The 12,054-nt window shown below is 29.0% G+C and overlaps 1 long non-coding RNA gene across 1 annotated transcript; it reads left to right on the forward strand.

Moving 5' to 3' along the window:
* Positions 1-6,535: 6,535 nt before the first annotated feature.
* Positions 6,536-8,758, forward strand: LOC125587848. The gene is made up of 2 exons (XR_007324242.1): positions 6,536-8,522; positions 8,588-8,758. It is a non-coding gene; the product is annotated as an uncharacterized LOC125587848 (long non-coding RNA).
* The last annotated feature ends 3,296 nt before the right edge of the window (positions 8,759-12,054 follow it).

Genomic DNA, 12,054 nt, shown 5'->3' on the forward strand with positions numbered 1-12,054 from the left:
CTTCCACGTAAGCAGGAAGTCACAATATGCAATAGTAAAATTAGTTACTTACTATTTTCACCAATATTTTCTCACAAAAAAAAGAGGTTACTTACTATTTTGTTTGCTAAAAAAAGAAGAGGTTTAGTTTTATTTTCTAACTAATTCTTAGTTATACCTTATCCGTTTCAAAATAATACTATATGTTTTGAAGTTTGTACACATATCAAAAATAATTGATTATAAGTACATTATTTTTTTATTAACTATTTTTTTTAGTTTTTAGTCATTTTAAATTTAATAAACACAGTTAATTTTATTCAAAGTCTACAGTTTATCATTATTATCTAATAAAAATACATTAAAATATAAAGTTATCTTTATTGAAACAAAAAAATTCTAAAACATAGATCACTTTCAAATGGATGAAATACATTCTTAGAATCCGAGACCAATAAGATAAGCCATGTATTGTTCTAGGTTGTTTATTATGAAAAATGAAACGAAAATCCGTATAGTTTATGCAAACTATATGGCAATGAAGATAAAAAATTCTCAGTTAATACATTTTCATCAACGGTAGACATGTGTAGAGACTGAAGTAACAAACAGCAAAAACCATCGATTATAAAATTTGTTTCATCGATTGATGCAGTTACATGAATCTATTGCTGTGTGTAATTTTGTTTATGTAGATTTAGACATGCAATCGTCTAATACAACTAGATATTGATTTTCGGAGGAAGTGGCGGGACACGTTTACATCTTGACCCGATCGTACACCCTGGTTTGTACAGATTACTGGTTGCGGGGGTTGACACGAGCCAGGGTAGTTAGGATCACACCTAGGAGGATTATCGCCACGATCTATTGGTGGATATCTAATGAATTTTCCAGTCGCTATGTTGCTGATCATAAACACACATTCTGCTATGAGTATTGCAACGACCATACCCCTGCTTGTTCCTTTATTAGATTGCTCATGATTTGTGTGCAAAATTAAATGTTTAAAGAATAGCTAATGGTGTGTTTTGCTAATTGGTATCAATAAGGGTATTAATAGTGCGTAAATTTTTTGAAAGATACATCTCAGTAAATATTACAGCTGATACTTTCTGCATAATTAAGAAAGGAATCGAAGGGAATTTTCGATACGTTCCATATATGCGATAATACTAATCTTTTTACTTCTATATATATATATATATATAAAGTTAGGTGATACATGTTTCCAATGAGTCGCAAATCAAATATTGATAGTTATCTGCAGAATATTAGTCACTGATATACTGTTGTGTGAAAGTTAAATCTACATACCAAACGCGTCGTCTGAAAAGAGTTGGAACATGGACACGGATATGGAGTCGAAGTACGTTACTTTTTGTATATGATCAAGGAGTTATATAATGGAAAAAATTACACATTTGTAAGAGTAAAACACTAACAATTGGCAATATAACAAATGGCAAGCATAACATAAATACGATAAAGCATAATTATTCTCATATACCATTCTTTATTGGATTTAATTAGGATCAGTATTATGAAATATCGCTTCATTTGATTCAACATTAGAAGATGTAGCTCAAAGCGCAAATTATAAACCCATAGACATTATTCTTCTTGCCACTTTTTTTTTTCAAATCAAATTCAGTCATCTAAAATAGTTCAGAGAAGAGATCGGAGTTTAAGAACCAGATCCTAGGGCTTTAACTAAGACTTCAAATTAAAGCTTTATAATGTAGACAAAGTACTTATCTTCACAATCTACACTAGAACATAATACTGACTTGTTTTTCTCATTTCTTCAGACTTTACATGAAACTATTACCATAATAATGCATGACCAGTTTTCTTTTTAACTCATTTGGAAGCTAACAATATATTATGCATAACAATTCTGTATATTTGTTTCCTGGTTGTCAATTCCATATCTTTGTAATCTCTCTTAAAAGCAAATTACTTGATACCATGCATATGAAGAGTCAGACCAACTAAACTCATGTTTGTGACAGTAGTTTGTGAGAGTAGTAATCTCTCTTCAAAAGCAAATTACGTTCTTAATGTATTTTGTAGTGTTTGCCTTTTGTTAAAATTATGTTTTATAATCTATTTCAAAGTTCAAACAATGGACTTTTGATTTCCGACAAAGTAGCTTTGATGTATCCGACAGAGACCAAAGTTAATTTGAATTAATTATTCTGTTGCTTTCATTCATAATATAGTTGTTCAAATTAATGCCAAAAAAGTAACTTATCTTTACTTTATACTTAATAACGAACAAAAAGAGTAGAGAAAGATTTAGAAAATGATGTGTCATTTTAAAATCATGTCATATCAAATAATATGAAACAAACAAAACCCACTAAAATATTTTGAAAACGGATTAACAATTGACTAACTTCATTTAGTTTTTTGTAACAAAAGAAATTGTAAGAAGGATGAGTAGATGCGTCAATGCGATCAGAGGCATTCACTATCCACATTATCCATAGTTCGTGCATTTAACACATATAGAAGACTCACGGGTGAACCTGTAGTGTTATCGGAGAGTGAAACATCGAACATGATGATTTCTCACTGGGTCCAGCACACACGAGAGTGCATCTCTATCTTTATCTAGGGTTGGTGTTTTTCGGCCAACGTGGACCCGTTTATTTCCTCGACCTGCCTTCACAGGAATTTATACGAGGGAGGGATATATAAACAGTAACGTTTTTTGCAACTATCAGTTTAAGTCAACTAACCAAATGAAAATTTAATCTACCAATTGACAAAATCACGGGAACGTAGTTTATATCTGCGATTTATATTTTCAGTATTTTGTGAGCATATCGTTGCATACTTTTGTAATTTATGACTCTTTCACACTAAGTCTGAAAATATTTTACTATTGTGCTAGTTTGCAATAATACTAGCTTAATTTGAATTAACAATTTAACATGGTTCTTAATATACTAAAATATTAGACTCTTGCTTAGCTCGACTCCTATTTCAGACGCTAATCTACCACATTTGGCGAGAGAGAAACGCTAGGCGCCATCAAAAACCTAGAAACTCAACAGATCAGATACGTAGACTCATTGACAAGGCTACAAGGAACATGATCTATTCACTCAAATACGAGACGGAACACAAGTTGGGAAAAATGCTCAGGAGATGGTTTGAAATCACACTTTGATCTTGATATTTTTTTTACATTACAGCTTAGAGATACATCATATAGATTTTTCCTAAATAGATTCCTCTTATGTAAATAACATTCTTTTGATTAGATCAATAAATTTGAAATTTCATCAAAAAATTATATGTATCAATTTTCTTGTAGAAAAAATATCTCATATATAGACGTTTTATATATCCTGATTTTCTTACGTGTTTGATAATTTATTAGTAGATTGTAATCTAAATTGAGTAAAATTAAAGAAAATTAAAAATATTATTACATACATATATCGAGACAGTATCCGTATTCAAATCATTCTACATGCTTTTTGGCGACTTTTTGGTGAAAATCATTCTACATGTTATTAAATATTAACAAATAAATGTAAAAGTTAAAATTTATTTCTAAACAAGCTTAAAACCATAATATTTTTTGTACGATATAAATTAGAGAAAATTATTGATTTGGATTAGAGAAGGAAAGGGTATATATAGATTGAAGAAGAAGAGGAAAAAATGATTTTTGATCGAATTTAAACAAATGAAAAAATATATATTTTCTGTGTTGGTTCCACATATATCAAATAAAGTAAAGTTTATTATTTATTTTTACTATACAAAACTATCATCTAATAGTATTTAATCAATTTAATGTTTCCAATTAATGTTTTTAAATTATAAAAAAGTGTCTTACAAATACAAAAAAAATTATCTTTGTAGAACAAAAAAAATCTAGAAATCTTACATTTGAGAAAGGAGAGAGTACTATTTTCACCACCATTTTTAAAAAAATAATAATAAGCTTTTATTTTTATTTTTAAACTAATGTTTAATTATATGTTCTTAGATCTGATACTAGTGTTCTAAAAATTGGTGTGGATGGTGCACAAAAATTCCCTTAGTCGGCAAATCAAACTTAAGTGTAACGATTTTCTTAAATGATTTTTTAAAAAATCAGTGTAAATATCCACCTAATCAGTAATCTCATACAAAACATTTAACTACCACTTAACAATTCCTCGAACATTGGCCGAGAACGATAAGCCGGCCACGTATTGTTCTAGATTGTCTATTAAGAAAAACTGAAATAAAAAAATCCCTATAGTTTATGCAAACTATATGGAAATGAAGATCAACATTTATCATTAGTTAATTCATTTTCATCAACGGTAGACATTTGTATAGACTGAACTAACAAACAGAAAAAACCATCGATTGTAAAATTAATTTTATTGATTGATGCAGTTACATGAATCTATTGACGTATTTTTTGTAGATTTAGACATACAATCGTCTAATACAACTAGATATTGATTGTTGGAGCTTGTGGCGGGACACGTTTACATCTTGACCCGATCGGACATCCTGGTTTGTAGGGATTTACTGGTTGTGGGGGTGTACACGTGCCAGGACTACAGCCAGGGGGGCGATCGCCACTACTTATTGGTGGATATCCAATAAATTTTCCAGCCGCTATGTTGCTGTTCATAAACACACATGCGGCTATGAGTATTGCAACAACCATAACCCTATTTGTTCCTTTTAGATTGCTCATGATTTGTATCGAAATTAAATGTTTACAGAAAAGCTAATGGAGTGTTGTGCTAATTGGTCCGAAGAGGGTATTTATAGTGTGTAATTTTTTTCTAAAACATATCTATGCCATTATCTAAAAAGTGATTTTGCTTATTTGTTAGATTCTCCATATGTTATTTTGCATATTTGTCATTGTCTTATGATATTGACCGAGGAGTCATCAATTCAAATTTATCCTATTATTTGAATTTAATTAAGTGAATATGCTGGTTTGTCATAATTTTTAATAATTTTGTTTTTTTATCATGTTCTTATGATTTTGACCTAAGAGTCATCAATTCAAATATATCCTATTATTTGAATTTAATTAAATAAGTAGAAATCAGAATTATGATAGTTTAAGAAGTGGGTTTGCTTATTTTTCATATTCTCCATAATTTTAGGTTATTTTGCATATTTTACATGTTTTTATGATATTGATCGATGAGTCAGCAATTCAAATTTAATTAAATAATATATACTATTATTTAATAAGTGATTTTGCTTATTTATTTTTTAGATACTTTTACTTATTTGTCATGTTATTATGATTTTGACAGAGGAGTCATCAATTCAAATATTTATCATATTATTTAAACTTAATTAAGTAAGTAAAAATAAGAATTAGGAAAAAAATCTAAATATTTTGCTCAATGCCTTGACCCATTCTTTAAAATCATATTTGTAATAGGAAATGTGGCGTAATACGCATAAATCAATTTGTAAGAGGTTCTAATAGTGGAAACTCTATCATATGCAAATACTATATAGTGTATAGTGTTAGTAATTTAATAATTACTAGGTTAAGATCCGCGCCTTGCGCGAGATCAACATTATATATATAAATTATTTTATGTATTAAATATTTTTACATATTATGAAATAATTACTATATATTAAATAATTAAAGTTCAGTAACTATTAAATATATAATTAAATTGGTGAGAACATATAAATTAATTTTATTAGTCCAAAAAATATTTTTTTTATATTTGATAGGATATGTAATTAAATTTAAATGATACTAACATAGATAATATATTTTAGTATATTTTTAATATTAATGTCTATTAAATGATGATTTCTACTCATATAGTTTTTTCGATCGTTTATATCTTTTATAGAAAAAATCTAAATTACTGATAACAAAATTTTCATTGTGGGATTAATAGTTTTAGTAATTTATAATTTAAAAAAAAAAGTTGTCAATGATCGTTCAAAACTTTTATCAAAAAAATTGTTCAAAATAAATTTTGAAACTAAAATATTGTATTTTATATGGTTTATAGTTTAATTTAAAACGATATATATATATTAATCTTAATAATTAATTAAATTAGACTTTTTACTTATATAATTTTTGTAATCATTTGTATTTTGTCATACCAAAATTTTTAAACCATGGATCATAAAATTTGAATGTGAGACTCTTAACAGTTTTAGTAATTTATAGCCGTTTGTAAAAATTCAGAATATAACATATACATAAAAATCTAAATTTTTATTATATGGTTATTGTGGTTGTTTAATTTATTTAATAGTTTAAAATTAAACAAATATGATAGAAGATACACTATTTTTTTTATCAAATCTTTATTATTCAAAATCATTAATTGCCATATATATTTTAGCCACATTAGGCAATTCCGTAAATTTTATATAAGGAAATAATAAAGTACATTAATGATGAATTTATTGTTAGTTTAATAAAAAACTTATTATATAATTAGATGAACCAATATATTTCTCTAATGATTCTAAAAATCATCGTAGTGATGACATGTGGCTACAAAAAGAAGTTGTAATGCTTCTCAAATAGTATATAAGGGATGCTTCAGTCTTCCTCAAAGATAAAGTGCCTAATTGGTATCAATAGGGGTATTAATAGTGTGTAAATGTTTTGAAAGATACATCTCAGTAAATAATACAGCTGATACTTGCTGCAAGTCAAAGGAATTCACTTCTCTAAGATGTGAATCGGACTCATACGAGCTTATCAAAGCTATCAATACCAAGGAACCTATTGCAGAGCTGCATGGATCTCTCTCAGACATTCACGCTCTTGTTTCCTCTTTCATTTATGTATCTTTTAATTGGATCCCCCGAGATCTCAACTTTGTTGCTGATAAACTTGCAAAGGATGCTATGATGTTAGGTGAAGTCTTTATGACTCCCACCTAATTCTCGTTATGGAAGTTAATGAAAGTTCTGTTCAAAAAAAAAATCAAAGGGGATTTTCGATACATTCCATATAATGTGATAATACTAATCTTCTTACTTCTATATATATATAAAGTTAGGTGATACATGTTTCCAATGAGTCGCAAATCAAATATTGATAGTTATCTGCAGAATATTAGTCACTGATATACATTGACTGTTGATTGACTGTTGTGTGAAAGTTAAATCTACATACCAAACACGTCGTCTGAAAAGAGTTGGAACATGGACACGGATATGGACGTCGAAAACGTTACTTTTTGTATATGATATAAGGAGTTATATAATGGAAAAATTACGCAATCTCTTTCTTATTAAAAGGGAAACATTTTTTAACAGTAACCTTAATTTAGTAATATATGTACAAATTTGCTATTTTGGCTTACGTGGCATAACCAGAATTCTTCTCAGCTTTCAATTTTAACAGACCTTTGATTACTAGAAATTACAACATATGCCATTGGTAATGATATAATAGCCATGTTCTTTTGCGGGATGCAACGTCAGTGGCGAAAACCAAAATTTAACGAACAAAACAGAGAATTGCAACACAGCGTCCTTATATAGTTCCCGCCGGCGACTGTCGCAACTGATCTTTTCGGTGATTTCTTCGCTGTGTCTCCCGTACAATCTTGACTTGTGGCTTGCGTCATTCCTTTGACTCTGTATTTTAATTTATTGCTGACCTGTCATTTTAAATTCTTTAATATTTTGGTGACGCACTGCATCCAGCAAAAGAACAGAGCTAATATAGTTTGATTAATAAAAAGACCACGCATGTATTTTATCTCATTAGCCCATCAATTTATCCGCTCGAAGATCATCATCATCAATCATTTTTTATTGCTGAAGCTCTTCAATTTTTGAGACACGTAAAGTATGATCGGGATCAATGTCGTATATCCCCTGTTTGTGATTTAAGTTAAACTTTTTATTACTCCGTCAAATGCGAGATTTTTTTTTGGATTTTGGCGACAAATCGGTGAAGTTTGAGGATCAAATGAAACTTAACCCATGAATCAACAGAAATTATTATCAACTTCAAGTTTTGAGTTTTAAAGTTTTGAACTTTAACCGTTTTCTCTACTTATGCTAACGTGGTGGGTGGTGATCTCTTCTTATTACAGAGGAGACCCTGACAACTGGTCTCAGTCACTTGATGTTCAGTCACTATGGTCTCTGGATTGGCCGGCCCTTTGTGTGTTTTGGTATGCGCTGTTTCTCAAATCCATCTCATCCTCTGCGTTTAGCTAGCTATTGTGTGACATTGTCTACGTTAGAGTAGCAGATTCAAATCCTTGCATGCTTATCTGACAGTAGTGGAGACACAGAGATTATCACTCCTTTTACAGTTTCTTAGGTGATGAGCAGAACTGTACAGAGAAAGGTCTCCCACAAACAAAACGGGAATATCAGAGATGGGAGAGTTACGAGAGTATACCATTAGGCCCTTATGGTCATTTGGCAACTCAAAATGGTCACAGTCTGGGTAAAGAGAGTTTGGATTCACAAAAGGATGGTGAGTCGATCTTGAGGATGGAGAATCGTAAGAGACAAACATATGACTTGCATTTCAGAGTCTGGTGAGCTGTTGGTATATTTCTTTCCACTTTTTTGCAGAGTCTGATTTGTCTCTTTTCGTATGCAGAGTCGGTTTGGTTTTTCAAGTTCTAGCAAGGATCAACGACTACACAAGTTATCTTGATCTTTGGGTGACTTTGTTACTTATATGTTACATCTGTTGTTTATAATATGGTCTGAATCTTAGGTCGATAAAGACATTCTTCAATTTTCGTATAAATCTTTTCTTTGTTGTCCATTGGCACTATAACTCCTTAACGACAAATTGTTAGATAAGGATTTCAGAAATATCAAACCATTTGATATACACTTTTTCCTGAGTGAGTCTGTCACTTTTTTATTTCCATGCTATTACGAATTCGATCTTACAAATCTAATTACAAGGCTGTTTACTAAGTGCTCACTTACTAATAAAAAAAAATGTAATGCACGTATCTCTATATTTTTGCTATATAGAACGTATAAAATAAAATAAAATTAAGCTTGATTGATCAAAAAGAATTGGACAGAAAAATATTTTTTTTTAAATTCATATAATATACAAAATAGATGCCGTTAATCTATTGCCAATTTTAATAAAATAAATAGTAACATGTTACCTAAAATAACTTCAAATATATTATTAAACTAAATTGTATATTCATTCTCAATTAATGTGATATGGAGAATTAATAAAATATTAATTTAAAACAATTTGTTTTTAGGTTTAATAAGATTAAAGATCTTGGACTAAAACAACAAAACAAAAAAAAACAGGTTATCATTTTCTTATATTTGATGAATATATATATAAGTGTTTTGAATAAAAAAATTCAAAAACTATTACAATACTATATTTTCCATATATTAAAATATTGTACATATTAAAAATTAAAACCAGATGTGAAAACAATTTGCGAGGGAAATACTTAAATGTAATATGAGACGCAACAACTAAGAAGAAAATGAAATTCATTAATTGAAAAAAAAATCATAACAAAAAATCTCAAACTATCGTATACAAATATATGATTCACAATCCAAGTCTTCTTATACATATTATATGCTTATGATTAAATATTACATGTCGACAAAAAAAAAATTAAATATTACATATTGTATATTTTCTATATAATGTCTAATGAAATTATGAATTAAACTGTACAGTAAATACGATTATATATTTTTTCGATACTTTCATCCCGTGCAAGGCGCGGATAAGAGTAAAACACTAACAATTGGCAATATAACAGATGGCAAGCATAACAGAAATACGATAAAGCATAATTATTCTCATATACCATTCTTTATTGGATTTAATTAGGATCAGTATTATGAAATATCGCTTCATTTGATTCAACATTAGAAGATGTAGCTCAAAGCGCAAATTATAAACCCATAGACATTATTCTTCTTGCCACTTTTTTTTTTCAAATCAAATTCAGTCATCTAAAATAGTTCAGAGAAGAGATCGGAGTTTAAGAACCAGATCCTAGGGCTTTAACTAAGACTTCAAATTAAAGCTTTATAATGTAGACAAAGTACTTATCTTCACAATCTACACTAGAACATAATACTGGCTTGTTTTTCTCATTTCTTCAGACTTTACATGAAACTATATTACCATAATAATGCATGACCAGTTTTGTTTATAACTCATTTGGAAGCTAACAATATATTATATATGTATAACAATTCTGTATATTTGTTTCCTGGTTGTCAATTCCATATCTTTGTAATCTCTTTTCTAAAGCAAATTACTTGATACCACGCATATGAAGAGTGACCAACGAAACTGAAGTTTGTAACAGTAGTTTGTGAGAGTAGTAATCTCTCTTCAAAAGCAAATTACGTTCTTAATGTATTTTGCAGTGTTTGCCTTTTGTGAAAATTATGTTTTGTAAAAAATATGTTTTATAATCTATTTCAAAGTTCAAACAATGGACTTTTGATTTCCGACAAAGTAGCTTTGATGTATCCGACAGAGACTAAAGTTAATTTGAATTAATACTTATTATGTTGCTTCAAATGCCAAAAAAAAAAAAAAACTTATCTTTACTTTATACTAAATAACGAACAAAAAGAGTAGAGAAAAATTTAGAAAATGATGCAAATCTCATTTTAAAATCATGTCATATCAAATAATATGAAACAAACAAAAAACCACTAAAATATTTTGAAAACGGATTAACAGTTGACTAACTTCATTTAGTTTTTTTTTGTAACAAATAAAATTGTAAGAAGGATGAGAAGATGCGAAAATTAAGTAAACATCAAAGACCACTTTGTGCTAGGGAAGAATCACTAAAGTGGGTAAGTAAGGATGAGAAGATGCGTCAATGCGATCAGAGGCATTCACTATCCACATTATCCATAGTTCATGCATTTAACACATATAGAAGACTCACGGGTGAACCTGTAGTGTTATTGGAGAGTGAAACATCGAACATGATGATTTCTCACTGGGTCCAGCACACACGAGGGTGCATCTCTATCTTTATCTAGGGTTGGTGTTTTTCAGCCAACGTGGACCCGTTTATTTCCTCGACCTCACCTTCACAGGAATTTATATGAGGGAGGGATATCTCAGTAACGTTTTTCTTACGTATTTGATCATTTATAAGTAGAGTGTAATCTAAATTGAGTAAAATCAGAGCTAATTAAAAATACTATTACATGCATATAGCGAGACAGTATCCGTATTCAAATCATTCTACATGCTTTTTTGGCGACTTTTTGGTGAAAATGTTAATAACAAATAAATGTAAAAGTTAAATTTATTGCTAAACAAGCTTAAAAACCATAATATTTTTGTACGGTATAAATTAGAGAAAATTATTGATTTGGATAAGAGAAGGAAAGGGTATATCTAGATTGAAGAAGAAGAGAAAAAAAAAACGATTTTTGATGGAATTTAAACAAATGAAACAATCTATTTTCTGCGTTCGTTCCATTTATATCAAATAAAGTAAAATTTATTATTTATGTTTACTATACAAAACTATCATTTAATAGTATTTGATCAATTTATTTTTTCTAATTAAGTTTTTAAATTATACAAAATTGTCTTAAAAATATAAAAATCTATTTTTGTAGAACAAAAAAATCTAGAAAATTTTACATTTAAGAATTGAGAGAGTACTATTTTCACCACCATTTTTCAAAAAAAAAAAGGTTTTTTTATTTATTTTTAAACTAATGTTTAATTATATATTCTTAGAATCTGAGAGTAGTGTTCTAAAAATCGGTATGGGTGGCGCATAGGCATCCCCTTAGTCGGCAAATCAAACTTAAATGTAATGATTTCTTAAATGATTTAAAAAAAATCAGTGTAAGTATCCACCTAATCAGTAATCTCTTACAAAACATTTAACTACCGCCTAACAATTTCTTGAACATTGGCCGAGAACAATAACCCGAGCCACGCATTGTTCTAGATTGTTTATTAAGAAAAACTGAAATCAAAAATCCATATAGTTTATGCAGACTATACGGCAATGAAGATCAACATTTATCATTAGTTAATTCATTTTCATCAACGGTAGAACAAACAGA

The sequence above is a fragment of the Brassica napus genome, chromosome C5 (genome assembly GCF_020379485.1).
Source record: "Brassica napus cultivar Da-Ae chromosome C5, Da-Ae, whole genome shotgun sequence".
In the NCBI taxonomy this organism is placed as follows: domain Eukaryota; kingdom Viridiplantae; phylum Streptophyta; class Magnoliopsida; order Brassicales; family Brassicaceae; genus Brassica; species Brassica napus.